General features: G+C 39.1%; 1 long non-coding RNA gene across 3 annotated transcripts in view; it reads right to left on the minus strand.

The window, feature by feature from the left end:
* Nucleotides 1-6,203: 6,203 nt before the first annotated feature.
* The window catches only part of LOC149117432 (uncharacterized), a 2,005-nt gene continuing 708 nt past the window's right edge, over nt 6,204-7,500 (minus strand). For 2 of the 3 annotated variants that reach the window (XR_016205657.1, XR_016205656.1), the window contains 3 exons: nt 7,103-7,385; nt 6,564-6,703; nt 6,204-6,308 (listed from right to left, as the gene is read on the minus strand). This is a non-coding gene — a long non-coding RNA (uncharacterized LOC149117432). Of the gene's footprint in view, nt 6,309-6,563; nt 6,704-7,102; nt 7,457-7,500 lie in introns of those variants that run through there. The other variant, XR_016205655.1, reaches the window with a different exon arrangement.

Genomic DNA, 7,500 nt, shown 5'->3' on the forward strand with positions numbered 1-7,500 from the left:
TTCTAACTTGGCTCCGAGGCTTAGGGGAATAAAGCAAAAGAAATCAATTATTCATCCCTCATCCTCGATGCGATTTCTTTTGTTTTAAAGCTAAGCCTCGGGGCTAAGTTAGAATTTTAATACAGTGGAACCTCCGGTTGCGACCATCTCCCGTAAACGATCACCTCTCCTCAGCGACCAGTTTTCCAAAATACCAAAAGTTTCCAAGTCAAATCACTGCATTTGGAACCTCTTGTAAGCGACCACCTCTCGTAAGCGACTGCGACCACTTTTAGAGCTAAAATTTTTGATTTTTTTTTTCGTTTTTAACCTCCCGTAAACGACCACTTGACAGACAATAGAGCAAAATTGAATAATAAGGTGTTGTAACATTATCACATTCCTGGGTAGTGAAAGAGACGGAAATTTCTCAATGGGAAGTACCGGATTTTTTCTGTAAATTGACTTTTGAAATGAATAAAACTTTTAAAAATTGAAAGAAAATATACACATAGACAGTACGCTATCAGTCTTAAGAGAAACGATCTTAAAATGTTTTAAAATTACCATATGCTAATGAGGCAAAATTTTGACCCAATATGGTTTAAGCTCTCATAAGCGACCGCCTCCCGTAAGCGACCACCTAAGCCGCTTGACATTTTGGGTGGTCGCTTACGGAAGGTTCTACTGTATATCGGAATTGGCCTATTACGCAGGCTATTTACTGTCAAAACTCATGTCCACGGCAACCTACGTTGGACCCTAAGAATAACTTGTGCATCTTAACACATGACGACTCAATAGGAATTAGATGGGACTAGCGCGCGCGCTATGTTGTAAAGAGAAATATTTCACCGTGGCCTGAACCGTCGCCATTCAGGTGAGATTTTCAGTAGTTCAGCGTTAATTCCAGTTTGAAGTGGAGGAGGTGGCGGCTGGCGGCCGCCGGCTTGCGGGCGTTGTCTCTCCCTCTTCTCTTACCGGTCTCCGGACAAAAGTAGTTTCGTAAAAAGACGCTTCAGAGGGCCCAGGAGGGCGAAAAAAGACCACACATGGTTCGATTAACGTTTCATGTAACTTTCCTGGAATATTCAGACCGAGATGTAATTAGATATGCAATTTCAGAGCTTTATTGTGTGGCTTACACGAAGTGTGTAGCCACATTATGCCATGATCGGATACTTATTTTTCCACCAGAGTCAGCGCCTGTCACGTGGTCTTGTGTCGTACGGCGCACTAGTCTGAGTCAGCCATTTCGGTTGTAAGCGTGATCAGGGGCACCCAACGGAATATTTCGGTAAAATATCTGTTCGGATGGAAGGTTGCCTAAAAATTTTTCCCAGTGATGCTCTAGGCTTTTCAATTTTTTTCGTAAAACGATAAAGTTTCCCTAGAATTTTCGGAATTGATGTGCTTACTTTTATCATGTCCCATAATTTTCGGACGGTTTTCTTTGTTCTCTAAAATTTTCATCTAACGTAATTATTCCAAAAGCTGCTAAAAGTTTCGGTGAGCATTAGAGGTCATCAGGAACGTACATGAACTTAATGAAGGATAATGGCACTAGCTAACGGCACTGACGAGATCGTAATTATAATGCTCTTTAGCTTTTCATGGTTACAAACAGCGGGGGTCTAGACACAGTTCTTATGCATTTACAAAACAGTTGAGCACAGGATAGAGACCCGCCTTTTAATTTAAAAACTTATCTCTCTTTTTGTCACAATGGACCACTTCACGCTCTAAGGGGCACTATGCATGGGTGATCAGGGCAAGATTGTAAAGAAACAAAGCGGCAAAAGATACGTTTTCCTTCATATTTCCGTTCTGAATTCCATTTTTGAGAGGAAACTTTTACTGTAAATAGAGAAACCCCTTTTCTATGTTTAATAGCGTTTTTGAGGCGATTGAGCTAGGCATTAGCCTACTTATCCGAGTATGGGAGAAGTTATTTTTATGGCTTGAGCAAAAAGACTTGATCAAATTATTTGGTCATTTTCATTGATAACATTAGCATTGTCTGGGACCATACAAAGGGTTTTAATATTTAGCTATTATTAATCGAGCAAGAGGTCTGTATGGGAGAATCTTGACCGAGGTCGTGAGTACAGACCGAACGCAGTGAGGTCTGTACACACGACTGAGGTCAAGATTCTCTCATACGGACCGACTAAGCTCGGTTAATAAGATGTTTATTATATGGCACACAAGAAAAATTTAATTCGTTTAATGTAACTGGTTTGTACTGGCTAACATTTTGTTGGCGATCACCTGAACTTAAAATCTGCCATAGTTTGCTCGTCCTCTTTACCTTTTTTTTTTTCTCATCAAGCTTTTTGGCACTTCCGTAAATTATGGAGAAAAAAATAGAAGAAAATAGTCAATATTTTTGTATTTTAGTTTGCAACTTTTTCACCGCAAAATGTAACCGGTCTAGATTAGGGTCTAGATGGGAAAATCTAGACCGCGGTCAATATCTATTTTAGCCAATCAAATTCGTGAATTCGGTAGTTCCCAGTCCTTGTGAGAGACAGCCATATAAGCACATTAATTAATAACCAGTGCATTACAATACAAGCTCTGCTGTGACCTGTATGTTATATATTAAATTATAATATTGTTTTTGCCGGTCCCATTTGTAATAATAATGCAAATAATAATAATTATAGTAATAATAATTAAAGTAATAATGATAATTGTAGTAATATTAATAATAATAATAATAATAGTAACAACAACAATATTTAAACAGGGTGCATTCATCACATCAGTGGTGCAGCTGTCTTAAAAGCAATATTACGCCATAAAAAAAAGCCTAGATAAAGACAAGAGTGAGCTCCTGATTTCTCAAACCCTCAATAACTCAAACCAAAAGTTGTTTTCCCAATACATGTAACTCCCCTGTACAGCTTTCGTTAAAGGAACTCCATAACAGTTGAAAATTAGGACTGACGAGCCATTATCGTTTTCTAATATACAGTTTGCAGTTATTATTCTCGTTATTATTGTCTACAAAATTATTGTTATTATTGTTATTGTTTTTATTTTTATTATTATAATTTATTATTGATTAATACATGTCATACTTGTATGTACATTTTGTAATTAGGCTGGTAATTCTGTATCAACTGCAATAGAGTTTCACTGAATTGACTCAATAAATTATACCTCATGGTATTAATTACATGTCATGGTATGGCGTATATTTTTTACACCAAGGCCAGTATAATATGCAGTCAGCCACGCCTACATGTACACATTTGAACAACTGTGTCTTTATAGAGACATACCTTTTTATGGCAACCAGATGGACAACATAACAATTTGCAATAAGCACAAAACAACACATTGCGACAAGACCTGTTTTCTGGGAAGCAACATTTCAAACTCAAAGTAACAGTAATTTACTACTTCATTTCATTGAGGCCAGGAACTTTCTGGGAACTTACTAGTCTGCTATTTCTGTCCTCACCACTGATATCATTATCATGAAAAGTGATATGAGAACGTACTGATCACTCGGTAGTAGTAAGTTCTAATCATTTGAGCAATTAAAAAGCTGCTCAGTGTGACAGTTTTTCCTCACCAAGTGAACTTCAAAGTAACGGTATACATCTTAATCATGAAAAGTGATATGGGAACTTACTGGTCACTAATGAAAAAGGTGCTTTTGTGTTCATTATGTGAACCTTTCTTATTTTAAGTTGTTCACGCGCGGGCTTGTGTGATTGACATCTTGTGGTCATCAAATAATGGCGCACACGTTGACCAAATTTGGTGCAAACAAGACTTTTCGTAATTTCCAGCAGAGCCGAACTGATTTATTCAGCCTAGTTCGGATGGGTCCTGTTGAAGTGAATATTCCTGACTACTGAGTACGAAACTTCGATTCGCGTTATGATCACTTTCTCTGCCATCATTAAAACTTCGTGGGTCTCCATTTCCGGTAACAACTAAGGCGTGCAAAATAAATTGTTATCCAAACCAAATGTGTCAAAAAAAAAAAAGCGCATTAACAAATGGAAAGACAACTTTTGAAAAAACGAAATCAAGTTTAGCATGATTACCTTCAGCTCTTTTCTGACATGTGACAAAGCTTACCCTGATGTATTTTCCCTTCGAAATCGCAAAGTACAGTTGTTATTAGTTGTTATTAGATCCGTAAGAAATATAATTTCCACAAAGGAATAAATAAGCCCAAACAAAGATATAACACACATGAAAAGAATCCTGGCTGGCCGTTGTTTGATAAGAATTGTTTCTTGAATTGGCACCGTGCCTTTAGATCAGTTGAAGTAGAGTGGGACAGTAGAGTGTTGGTCAACACCGGGTAACCCGAAAACACTGACCCCTTGTCCGCGGACCCCCACAACGGACCGGGTCCGCGGACTACCCTACGGACCGGTCCATGGACTACCCCTACGAACCCCCTCTACGGACCACCCTAAAATAGTGTAAAAATAATAAATAAAGATTTCACTTATGGGTTGTCTAATAGATTCAGACTCGTGTCGGTGATTTTTTTTTTTACTTAGCCTGCGAGCAGGCTCACCTTCGAGTCACGCGCGCGAGCGGCGAAGAGCAAAGCGATCCGGCGGGAAGGAGTCTGGTGAAGAGGCGCCAAGAAAGTTTCTCGTTCATTTGTGCTCCAACGTAAGCCTGCTCGCAGCCTAATTTTACCGGTCGATACAGACTGAAATTGCACTTGGAAGTAAGATCACTGTGGATAAAGAGACTGACAACTTTGAAAAGCCCTTCCACGGTCGAAAACATTTTAGACCTTTTGTGGTCTTGTCTTTCACTGAAGCTGTGCTTTCGGCAGTTCGGTTGCGTTTGAAATACAATGCAATAGTTGCGAATACGGTTTAAAAAACAGTGCCGGCTTCTCCCGCAGACTTTGCTTAATTGACAATATTAAATATAATAATTAATAGGCTCATTTAGCTAGTTCAACTCCAAAGTAGTTCTTAACTCAACCTCTGAATCAATCAATGAGTCCACAGAGTTCTCTGGCAGCCAAACCCTCAACGACGGGTCGCCAAATCCTGACCGCGCTTTCGACCGATGGACACAAAGTATACACTAAACATAGGAGAACGGTGTTTTAATTACAAAATATTTTGACGTATACGACCTCGACCAAAAAAGTGCAAAATGTGAACAGACTGCACGTACCAAGAAACGTGATTTCCAGATCTCCAGATGTATCTAGGCAGAATATGACAGCTATGATAATTTTCCGCGACCAGATCAACGGATACAACTGCGTCAAGGGAAAAGAAATCGATCTAATTTCACTCTATAAATGACAGCATAACAGACCACTATTGTTTGCAGGTAAATAAAATTTGAATAAATAACTAATGTTTTTTTTTTTCAAACAAGAAAGGTTCTCAAGGCAGTCAGAGCCTCAAGTTGCACACTTCAGTCCACAGTAATCGCGTCTGAATGCAATTTCCAGCCAGAATTGATTTACGACATTTACAAGATCGATATGTAAGCTTGACTTGAGATTTTTACCAACGTATTTGAATTCACTTACATCGGTAAACATTTTGTGTGTGCAAGCGTCACTCAAGACAATAGAAAGATAACAAATGTAAAAGTTCGATTTTACCACGTGATCAGGCATGGTTTAGGTCGGTAACCGCGGTCGCATAGTATTTCACATGCCGTGGTCTCCACATTAGGTCGGTCTCAAACAATCACGTTTTCCGGCAATTCAAGATTTGTTTTCAATTTACGTACGAGTCATGGCACAAAACAAAGACATTGATTCCTCCTTCTTTGCCAAATCCAGACCAATCACTCGGACAATATATTCTAACGTGCGTCTAGATATTTTGAAGTTCTCTTTCCACCATTCTTCAACAGTCCGGGATCGTTATCAGATTTGATAACCTCGACCAAAACAAACCGTTAACCAATCGCTGCACAAGTTTTCGTTCACGTGACATTATTTGGAAGCAACAGTGTATAATTCAATATGGCGGTCGACGGGGCGCTGCGATGAAAGGAGTTACTTTTTTCACAGCATCACAATGCAATTTCATTTAATTGTAATTGTATGTTTGCTTCACAATAGGTTACTGGATTATCGAACAGAAACAGAGATGTAGGGAAGAAAACTGTCTTTGTCCAAAAGCTACAACGAAAAGTTTCATTTTCAGATAGACACCGTATAATATTTGTTCCGAGTAAAAACACGCGAAGGTAGACAACAGTTATTCTGTTCACAAAAGCGTTGTTTATTGATACTAATATGATAGCTTCTATTTTCACTCAGGCTTCATTTTCTTGGTAGTTGGCGAAGCTGGCTGTTCAACAGTCTGTATAAAATATAAACGAAACACTAACAGTAAATACATCTTGAGTTCACAAATTGACACTGAACAAGTTGCTTCTATATTCCAAGCGGAGAGCTGTAACTGAATTTCGTTCAATTTGCATGAGCGAAGCGTGGTTAGGACCGAAACATCTCCTACTATGATTTACTATGAAATGGAAATAACAGTATCGAAACAGTTCGCGACCCTCCCTCTGTCGACTCTCTGTCCAGATATACTGAAGATAGAATAGTTTACCTCGATGGCCATATCCCATCCCACGCCTAATTCCATTTCTGCGAATGCTAATTCAATCCCCTCCGCCGTATTGTACATTTCGTTTCCATCTTTGATGCACTGGAGTTCTCTTTATCGTTGTGGGCTCCCCTGATATGGTTCTGGCACAACAACAAAAATATAGCAGGTAAATTTACTTTAATTCGCGATACACCTCTGTTCAGTGGAATGGGTACATGCAACACTTTATGTCGTGAGATGTGACAGTAAACTTGGAAGTCTTGGCATTTCCGGAACAGAATTGTGTTAGTTGTAGATCAGTAGTCTATTGTTGTACATTCGGTGATATGGAAAAACGCTTTTAATGACCGATTCATATAAAAGAAACTATAATTCAAGTAATATGTTTTCGTACCATAGTTCACTCGCTAAATCCAACAATATGCTTCATTATATAACGACTGGTGTGCCAGAAAACTGATCTAGTTTGGCCGGCATTTCCGGAAAATATTTCAGGACCGCGAGTTGTTGAAATTGACTCTAAAATATAGGCAACTTACCCTTTAACGTGATTGCCGATTTTCCCGCAGTCCGAAAGGTGTTTTAGTTCCCTGTTTATGAAGTATTGCACCCGGCCTATCTGTCTTCCAGCAACTTCTCTCAAAGTGTAATTTTTCTTAGCGCTCTTGGATACCAGACTGTGGCACGTCTAGAAGTGTCTCGAGTATTTCTCTAATTTCTGGCAAAACACAACGAAGTGCGAACGAGTCTTTGTTTCCAATTTTCAGGAAGGACATGAAAAGGAGTTCCTTCTGGCCCCTTGATTTTGACCTCATGGTAACCCTTCAAAAGAAAATAAACAACTAATGTTAGATTCGCAAGTGGTTTCCCGACCACCTGGACTGCCGCACCATGAATCGAGCGACTCACTACATGAGAGCTATAATTTTTCTGAAGG

The sequence above is a fragment of the Orbicella faveolata genome, unplaced genomic scaffold, assembly GCF_042242905.1.
Source record: "Orbicella faveolata isolate gen_17 unplaced genomic scaffold, um_ofav_v1 contig_12, whole genome shotgun sequence".
Lineage (NCBI taxonomy): Eukaryota > Metazoa > Cnidaria > Anthozoa > Scleractinia > Merulinidae > Orbicella > Orbicella faveolata.